Source organism: Camellia sinensis, chromosome 11 (assembly GCF_055761805.1).
Source record: "Camellia sinensis isolate YWXY chromosome 11, ASM5576180v1, whole genome shotgun sequence".
In the NCBI taxonomy this organism is placed as follows: domain Eukaryota; kingdom Viridiplantae; phylum Streptophyta; class Magnoliopsida; order Ericales; family Theaceae; genus Camellia; species Camellia sinensis.
Genome location: NC_138971.1, coordinates 32,736,412 through 32,747,210, shown reverse-complemented (window position 1 = coordinate 32,747,210; position 10,799 = coordinate 32,736,412). Strand labels below are relative to the sequence as shown.

General features: G+C 35.9%; 1 protein-coding gene and 1 long non-coding RNA gene across 9 annotated transcripts in view; one reads left to right on the top strand and one right to left on the bottom strand.

The window, feature by feature from the left end:
- The window catches only part of LOC145801898 (uncharacterized), a 598,157-nt gene that overhangs the window by 177,883 nt on the left and 409,475 nt on the right, over positions 1–10,799 (top strand). The gene's annotated exons all lie outside the window — the stretch shown is intronic.
- On the bottom strand, positions 4,207–5,971 carry LOC145803096 (uncharacterized). Its single transcript, XR_014345201.1, has 3 exons — positions 5,897–5,971; positions 5,249–5,317; positions 4,207–4,409 (listed from the first exon to the last, which is right to left on the bottom strand). It is a non-coding gene; the product is annotated as an uncharacterized LOC145803096 (long non-coding RNA).

Sequence of the window (10,799 nt, the reverse complement as noted above, 5' to 3'; positions counted from 1 at the left end):
ATTGTCTGACAGATGCTGTGTTAACAAGAGCCTGAAAGAAGAGTTTTCTATTCTATATAGATTGGTTGTGGATAAAGGAGTGTCCATCAACTCAATGTCAGTGATGAAATAAAGTGCAGGTCATCAGGAGTTTCAGTTTAGAAGGCAGCTTATGATTGGGAAAATGTGGAGGTTTTAAGGATCAAAACTTTGTTTGCATTAACTCCTGTAACTAGGCCAAATCAGGTTGATAATATGTTGTGGGCAGCCTCAAGCACTAGTGTTCATCCAAGCACATTCTAGCCCACAACTCTTAACCAGTAAATTGGTATAGGTAAAGTTTATTCCCTCAGAGTGTAGTTCTTAGGCTGGTTATTTTGGAAGAGAAGATTAAAGACAATCAAAAATAATACAAGCGAATAAACAAGCAACAAGGAACAATCTAAAAGTCTCAATATACAAATTAAAAACTCAAAAAATTGCTTTTGAAAAATCCAAACCAAACCAAATTTTAATTTTCTTTTACAAATGATTCAGTTCAAATTAGTGTTGGTTTTATTTGTATAGATTTATTATTAAGAAACTTAATATCACATATTCATTCTTCACAGTTAGAGTTTTGAAATCAAAGCTCTTTTGTAGTAGTTATATTGTACTAGTTATATTGTACTAAATCAAAATTCATTCTAATTTCTCTTGGTTTCTTCAATTAGTCTTAAATCTGAAATGACATTCAATTGGACTTGGTTACCTTATAGAAATCAGATTATGGTCCTTTGTGTAATGTATCAAAACACCAGGTCGGCTGCTGCAATGTCTACTCACATTATGCCTCAAAACCTATTCGAAGCACATCACAAAAAAATATTTGCATACCAACTTTAGAAAACAATTCTATGTCAATATGATCCATATTTTTTGTAGAAGTTGCAGTAGCTTGTCAAGAAAATTCTGTTTACCGAATAGTAGGATGACCATCTGAACCTGGCAAGAGGGTTGTGAGCCTTGACACCACGTCATTTAGATGATTGAGTTGTACTTGTTGTGCCTCCCATGATTTTTTTTCTTCATCGACTTGTTTGATCAGCTACTCTCTTTCCCTCATAATTTCCTCCCGATCTCTTTGGCGCTCCTCTTTCTCCTTCAATAGCTCCTCCTGATCTCTTTGGCGCTCCTCTTTCTCCTTCAGCAACTCCTCGTGCACTTTGACGCTGCTCACGAAGAACCTCCAGTTCCACTCTCATTGACTCCATATGTTTATCACGTGCTCGTGCCGCACTAGAAGCTGTGGAAGAGGGTTGTGGGCCTATCCCACATCCACGCAAGTAATTTTTTTTTTTTCCCCGAGCACTTGGCTTGATATTTCTTCGTGGGTCAATGGCAACGCCACATCGGTGGCTGCCACTTGTAGATTCACCATATCATCCTGTAATGGCTACAAAACAATAAAGTCAAGATGGGAGAAGGAATTTAAAACAACTTTATTAATTGATATGCATCACACTTGGTTTCAACATTCAATACTCACATGTAGCTCACCACATTTGGGGGTCAATCCAATCTCTCGTCTTCTTGGACTTGTGTGCTTTCTTATAAAATTCGGGGGAAATCTATATCTCCATTCTCATTTGCCTGTTACGTTTGGAAAAATTCCATTGACGAATAAGTACATGGTAATATTCAGAATCAAGAAGAATCAATCATCCATTACATTAACTTCTCACTATAAGCGACATTGCTATAGGAAATGATCGCGATCCACTTGTATGATTATAGGGGAGCATACCCCTATTTGCTTTACTAGCCGTAGAGCGTTTCTACAAAAATATGAAGAAAAAAAAAAAATCATGCTTTACTAAGTTTCAGTGAAGAAGTTTTACATATATTAGTGAAGAATTTTTACATATTAACACATAAATTAATTTCAATAATGGGCTTTCTAATTAATTTGTTACCAAGTGAGATTTGTCTTTCCAAGCAACATCAATCAGATATTTCCAGTCCTGCAAGCTGACTCCACTAGGCGGATGACTATAGGGGTCATCAACACCCTTTTCCACAAGTTCAAGGAACTCTTGCTTTAGATTGTACCTCCAATCCTTGTATAGCAAATATGCCTTCCTATCGAGGATCTATTGAGCTTGTTCATCATTATCAAAATCATCACCAATAACAAACTTGCCCTACAAACATACATAGAGAATTAGTAGAACAATTAATTTAACCAATTACAAATTACACAATAAAGACATTATGGCAAGATGAATCTCATACTAGCACTGCTTGGATGACCGCATCTTTGGTACTTTGATCAATTTTTATCCATGACTTCACGCTCTGAAGAGGGCACAACTGTCTAACTTGAAGGCCCAACTCATTCGTCACTGGGGTTGCATTCTCTCCTGTGATTGCGTTCAACACCTGATTGACATAGACGTGTAATTTCTCCCATTTTTTCCTAGCAATTTTTTTCTGCACGCCTTTGCCTAATGTAGGTCCTCGAACACGAGTTGACCTCGTTTGCACTGGTACAAAAGGGGAAGGTAGTCAAAATTACAAACATTGCGAATGGACTACAAAAAAAAAATGCTGCTTCCTGGTCCTGTTATTTTTTTTGCTGCCTATTGTTGTTGCCAGCTACTGTTTGGCTACATAAAATCTTGGTAAATTATGCCTACTGTTGCTGCCAGCTACTGTTTGGCTACATAAAATCTTGGTAAATTATGCTACAACTTCGATAAAGTCTTGGTAAATTATGCATAAAGTCTTGGTAAATTGTTATGCCTACTGTTGCTGCCAACTTGGAAGGTTGTGTACCTAATATTTTATTTGTTGTGTAAGTGTCCTTGTTATGTGTAAAGTAATGTTTAGTTTTTTTTCCTTTGTTTTTATTTGCCTTTATGGGGTTTTTATTGCCTTACTTGATGACTTATGCACCCCCTCCAAAAAAAAAAAAAACCAAAATTTTTTTAAACAACTAAATAGTATGCTCTTACCCACTCCACCTGGTTGCGTCTCCTCCACCACAGTTTGTGTATCATCTGGTGATTGCGTCTCATCAGAGAACATCATCGGGGTGCCAATCTCCTATGCACATGCTTTAGATGTTGATAGTACGTTGCCACTTGTTGCTCTCTTCCGTCGTCCTGTCTTGATTCCCGAACCATTGTACCTACATTACGTAACAAACGTACATGAGCAACAAACATTGCATACATTAGTAGTGTAACTGCTGCAATAATGACACAACAATGTCTACTCAATAATAAATTGCTCGTTAATCAATGGTAACTAATAAACTAAGAGAACATGATGATGATACAAAAACAAACTTCTCAATTGTCCATTGTTCATTTAATATACTCATTACCCCCAACAAATTTTGGAATTATTATTAACAACAAAATAATGATCAAACATCAATAGCACTGTTCGGTCGACAAAACACGACCCCAACTCCGCCAACTAACAAATGCTCAAGAGCACCATAAGACATGGTTACTCAACCAGAAAGCCACCATTTGATTTGCGAATCATGACTCACTCCTGGCATTACAAAAATTATCAGCACCTCAATTTCTCCTTTCTTTAAGATGTATTTTATACCTTCAAATCATTGATATGGTCTTAAAAGTAGTGGTTACCCTTAAACATTTGATACCCATATGATGTGGTATTTTAAAAATATGAAATACTATATATATGATTTATTATTAATAGTTTCCTATTTACAAAAAGTTCTAATATAATATATAGCCAATAATGAACAATCCCATATCAATTAATCTAGCAATTTCCTTCCTACTCAAACCTTTTATTAAATTAAAATTATTTATTTTTATTCTGAAATTTTTAAACTTAGATTTTTAATTATTTTTATTAGGTTCCCATAGCTATACATATAATTTTTTTTTGTATATTTGATTGTTGTTTAAAAATAATTTTATTAACTAATCAATTACATAAGTTGATAAGTATTTATTTTTTACTATCTTATAATTTCATATTAGTGGAAAACTCAAGGAACAAAATAATATCAACTCAATGGGAGAACATTTCAAAATTACCAAAAACGTGAATGGAAAAACAATAATTTCAAAGACATGAAAATCAAATTTTTGGGGACAACATTACCCTTCCCATCTTTAGAACAAGGATCCCGAAATTCTTTGTCAGCCCTCAACTGTGCTCTTCTTCAGTAATTCATTATACAATTTAAAAGTGCCCAACTGAGCTAACAATTATACAATATTCTGATTTAAACATCATGGTAATTCAAAATTGAAAGGTTTGTTGACATATTCAAGACAGCCTGTAGTAAGGAAATAACGTCGTTAATGCCTAACAACTTACCCAGGTGAAATGCTTCCCACAGCCAAAACTACTAAAGAAATGCTCCCAATCAAGTATGGCACAAAGAAGCCCCAATCCTAAGTGACAATTACATGTGGATAAGAATGTTAGTAGATGTGAAAATGCCTCAATTTCCTTCCATTCTCTTTACAAAAAAATAAAATAAAATGTATTAGTCTGACAGCCTAACCATAATACACATTAGTGCAAAACAAATATCTTTATTCATTACCCAGATGGGTAGAACATTAAAGACATTAGAATCATTACTCACAATAAAGGAACTAAAATGTGCCAATCATAATATATAGTAGACAACACAAAGAAAATGAAACAGGTCAGTGACCCAATGTTCAAGGTAAAACTATATACACACATGAACAGGTGAGTACAAAAAAGGGTTAATTACACGAAGACCCCTTCAACTATTAACAAATATCACTTTACCCCTTTCATCTATAAACTCATCCATTTCGACCCCTTCAACTATAAAAATGTATCACTTTCACTCCCTCCAGACCACCTCTAAAAAGGTGTGTATTTGTACGATTTTCATGGTTGAAGGGATCAATATGTATGGGTTCATAAATCAAGGGGACAAAGTGATACTCACCAATAGTTAAGGGGGTCTTCGTGTAATTAACCTTGTAAAAACTATCTCATATATTATGTGAGATACTCTACAAAATCATGTAGCTTGTATTTGTTATATTTCTATAATGTCTTTAAAACATATCAAAAGTAACTGAATCAGCCATCTGATAAGAAAGGAATGAAAGAAATTTAGAAAATAAACAATAGATTAAAAAAAGAGAAATTCAGAACTCTACATAATATGAATTTGAAATTATTTCTTATGACAGTTTATTAATGTTTATGAACATCTACAGAGAAAGAGGATATTATGTGAAGTTACCCCAGGAAGCTGACCGGCAAGAACACCCAAAAAGCCTGTTGTCCCTACCACCGTAAAGAGAAAAGTTGCCTGCATCACTGAATGAAATCAAATTCACGGACAATATAATATTTACGAATTATGATGGTTGAAGTCTTGCAAAAATAAGAAAAGAAAATCAAATGGAAGGCACAGGTGTCATCAAATTCTAGTCTTAATGCAATATTAGAATTTCAATAATTTCAATCACTTAGAAACTGGTAAGAGGACAATAGAACAAAGAATACATGTTGAAAACTGGCAAAATATATTGACATCCCGATACACAGTGTATCCTGCTGATGTTGGAATAAGGTAAAATGTTTTCCTGTTCAGGTTCTTGCTCCAATTTATGCCACAAAAACTAATCTAGTTTTTTAGCAAACAGTGCTTTGGAATCTTTTTTCCCAAACACATGTTGTTCTTAACTTCTTTTTTCTATAACTAGGTCGTTTCATCAAGTCATGCTTTCCAAACACGATTTTAAACCACGTGGAAAACTCAAAACTCATCCATTACACCAAATAATTAATGGTAGTCCCAAAAAATACAGAATGAAATTTATGCAGTGGTTTGTATGCTCTTTTATTGTTACAGGTTAAACAAAATATTTAGTGCAGTGCAACTTACATCATTTCTAACACTTGGGATTGCAAGGTTCTCCGCGTTTTTAATTCCCAGAGTTGTCACCTCCTGAAGAGAGGTTTGCCGCATAAATTTGAAACAGTTAAACTACATATTTTGATACCAAGTACATTAATTAATAAAGTTTTAAAGCAGTAAACAGATGTACATTATTTATGTACATTTATGCATAGATTTGTAGATGTGGCTAATGTTTGAGTAGCACTTTCCCAGAACTTCACACTTGTTATGGACACTGACCATACGACGTGATACATATGGTTGAGAACTCCATTTGTTTTCCCAACCAACTTCACTCAGCTGATCAAGTGCCTTTTTGACAGCATCACTGTCTTTTTGCAGCAAATCATAGAGTTACTTCAGTGAAACTTCTATGCATTGTCATCAGAGACAACATACAATTTTCCCATAGCTTGTTCTAGATGTCCGCAGGAATGCCTTGTGCACTAGGTAGAACTTTAAGCATGTCTTTCGGTGTTCAATATCTCTTTATTTTGGAGTAAAGAAGTTTAAGTTTAAATAAAAATTTAAAAAACAGGAAACGTCTCTTTTGCTTTCAGTAATATCTTACTCAAACTGATAGAAGTGAGAAAACAAATGTTTAAAAAAATACAAGAATAAATGTCCAACTCTGTAAGCCATCACATTTGTAAACCACTGTAATCACCGAATTCTAGACTTGCACAAACTAATTGATATTAGCTCACCACTACCAATAGTGCAAAGGACTCAATATAACTAGAAAAAATACTAATGTAATAAATATTTATCCATCTAAAACTAGTTCAACTGATGCTGTAAAAATGACAAAAGAACTCATGCAACACTATATGCCTGAAGCTTCCAATAAACAGTAACAGTTAGCTGTTCAATTATAATGCTTCAGAGCTTTTGACTATTATTTTCTGATAAGAAAAATTTTATTGACCCAAAAGTGAGCCACCTAGAGGGGAAGAACATTATACACTCAACAGCCAAAACCTATAGGATATACATCAAATGGCATACACAAATCACCTAGGAACTCTGTACAATAGAGTCAACAAAAAAGGGCAGTCAACCAACGAGGCCTAGCTTAGTTGGCCGCCATGACTCTCTTAAGGGCTTAGTACCAAGGGGGAGGTCATGGGTTCAACTCTCCCTAAGGGGGAGTTGAATTAGGAGGCAAGCACTTTGTGCTTTGCAATGGTGTTGAGGCTAACTCTCATATAATTACTAACAACTAACTTTTGCCAATAAAAAAATAAAGTTAAAAAACAGAAAACGGCAGTCTCTCAATCATAAAAAATAAGGAAAGGAGTAAAGATCCTTTCAAACTACAAATTGGAAGCTTGACACCATCAAATGATCTCCTATTTCACTCAGTCCATATTGTCCACAGAGCATATAAAGTTGTGGTCTGCCAAGCCTTCCTCTCTTATCTCTTAGCGCATCTAGAGCTCCATAAATCAATAAAAATAAGGCATAACCCAAACTATACCAAAAATCTGAAAATTAGGTCCACTCACTTGCAACCAGATAATGAACAAGGTGATTCACTAATTCCACCACTTGCTTACACATGTAACATCAATAAATAATCAACTTGACTCTTTACCAAAGGTTATCCATGGTGAGAATGAGAATAGCCTGAAAAGAAGTTCTCCAATCAAAGAAATCAATCTTAGGAGTCTTATTCCTCTATATACCCTTCCAAGGAAAAGAAGAATCCCGATCACCATACATATCCCAGTATAAAGACTGAACTGAAAAAACTTGTTTAGAAACTCTCCAAGCCAAAAGATCATGACCACCACTCTAAATCTTTGAATTATAGGTCTTTGTAGATTGGAGTGCCCCGCCCTTGAAAGCCCTCTGAAACTGTGGATTCCACACAATGCCACTCTAAGACACCTCTAAATAATCACCCACATTCACATGAAGGTCAATGGTTAACTGATTCAAACCAAGAAACACCTCCTAAAGAAGTTTGTAACCACACTCTGGATCTAACCAGAACCTCAGTCTTCTCCCATCACCCATCTTAAAGAAAATCCTCTAAGCAAAATCAACCAACCACCTCATGATTCCTTTCCACAGAACCATCCCAAAAGGCCCCCAATAACTATTCTATTAGATCAATTACCCAATCCCTCCCATACTAGTCCTTGATAACCTGTACAGTAAAACTGTATTACTATGTCATGTTTTGGTTTTTTTGTTTGTAATTGTCTATGAAGCAAGGATAATAGAAAAGTAATAGCAGTGCCAGATTTGCTGCACAGCCCCTAGTAACAGTTGAGTAAAATTAATCATGAATTCATGGCAACTTCATAGTTTCGTTGTGTAAAGAGACTAAACTCACATTTATATACTTCTTCAACAATGAAACCAGAAAATTAACACTCATTTGCACATTTTTAAAACAGCAACTCTCATGCAGAGAACCTTCTTCAGTTGGAATTTGACTGTCGCTTTAGTCTCATTAACTTTAGACTCGACAGATTCTTGATGAGTGACAAGGGTAGGAAACTTCCCCGCATTGGAAGAAACGGAACCAGTCAGATACGATCAATGGTAACTAACAAACTGACACATTCCACTCCAACCGCTAAGAATAAAAAGGATACAACTGCCCAATAAATGTAACTAGTCCCATATATAAAAATCATTTCTAGCGCAACTCCAACAAAGAGATGGAATGTACAGCACTACTAGAATAATGAAGAACAAAAAAAAAAAAAATTCAACTCTATAACAACCAAACCGATTAACAACCAAACAGCAACACACAGCACAACAAAACTATGCTACAACCGGAGCAACATGAATACATTTAAGCAACCAAGACAACATCCCAACTCAGCCAACCAACCATCCTACCATTACCTAGCACCTAAGCATAGCAGTGAAGCATCAAGCAGCCAAAGTGGACAAAAATAGCGGCGAACTGTCAAACTTAGCAAACAGAGACAGAGCAGATGTGCAAATCTGCACAGATTGTGCGAAAAGCAGCCAAACAGCACAACTGTCCGAATGGAAAATCTGAACTGAGTATGAATTTGATTTTCAATTTGCTCTAACAATTCATAGAAATCGTAGAGGAAATTAAAATTACAAGTTTCAAATTACGTGAAATTCAAGAGTAGGCATGAAATTCAAATTACAATTTCATCAATATTCTTAATTGCCCCTATGACATCAACAAAACAAGCCGAACAAAGAAACAAACTGAGTTAAAACTCTAGGTCCGTGTCTGTATCAAAATCACTTTCCATCTCATCTTCTTCGTCATCACCCGAGATTGTTAGTTCATCGTTGTCATTGCAGATGAAAGCATCATCCACAACACCCTCTGATTGTACACGCTTATTGGACTGAGAAACTTCCATTGAAATAATTTGCAGTTCAATGTCATCCCGACGTAAAACAACAACATCATCAATAGGCTCAGTTGGTACAACAGTACTATTTTCATCATCTTGCAACACTTCATCAAATTCTGGCACATCCAGCTCTGGCACATTCCAAATTCGTCGATGTTGAAACTTTTCTACGACTCGCCAATTCGGCCCTAACTTCATATCAGGAATGTAGAAAACTTGTTGAACTTGGCTTGGGAACACAAATGAGTCATCTTTATACCATCGACTTCTTACGTCAACAGTTGTCACATGTGGTTCGACGCGCAAAGTTCAACTACTACCGGTGTTATACCATTCACATTGGAACAAAACAACCCGATGTCCAAACAAATATGTCAGTTCCCACACTTTACAAAGGTAGTCGTAGAACTTTATCAACTGGCCTTGGTGGTCGCCTTCCACTACCAACCCACTATTTTGACATTTACGACGGTTATCACGGTCGATAGTATGGAATTGGACGCCATTACAAATCCATTCCGAATATGTATTCACTAAGGCATTAGGTCCATTGGCTAATGACCACATCTCATCGGTTGCTTCGGGTGAGTTTTCATTTTGCAATTGGTTCATCTACACAAGAAAGTATGTCATGTCAATTCAAACTTATAATAATTCAACGTCATCTCCACACTTTACGGTAACACGTTACATAATCTTACGCTATCTTTGAACCATTTAGGGAATTCTTTGCCTTGTCGCGTTGCAATGTTGCATGAACTTCCATATTTTTGTTGCAACACGAGCTTGTGTTCCCTAGTTAATACGATGTAAGTCATAAGTAATTGGAATAACGAAGACTTTAAAAAATAAAAACCATGTAGAAAAGGTATGTTGCATATATGATGAAGAAGCATACTCTAGATATTCGTCCACTTCCAAACTATTGTGTAGGACAAACCAATGAGCCAATTCGTGGTCAGCTACGGTCACATCAATTGTCCTTGGGAGTTGACCAAAAGGACGAAGATTCTGAGTGAAAATCGCCAACCCCGGGCCATTGTCACCCCCATCGTAGTTCCTTTCTTCCTGGTTAAACACCGTTTCAACTCCATGCAAGTACATTGAACAAAACATCGTACACTCTTTCGATATGTAGGCCTCCGCAATGGATCCTTCTGGACGAGCTTTATTGCCCACAAATCCTTTAAGAAGTCCGAGCATCCTACACGTAAACATCGGCGTGATCGTCAATGTGTTCATATTGAACTATAATTACAAAAAAAAGTTCTGACTCGTTGTTATACCTCTCAATAGGATACATCCATCAATATTGGATAGGCCCTCCAAGCCTAGCCTCGTAGGGCAAATGAATTGCCAAGTGGACCATCACATCGAAAAAAGCAGGAGGAAAAATCTTTTCAAGCTTACAAAGTATAAGTATGATTTGTTCTTGCAATTTCTCCAAATCAGTCACCCTCAATGTCTTTGAGCACAACTGTTTGAAAAAGTTCCAAACTCAAACAATGCGGTCCCAATCACGG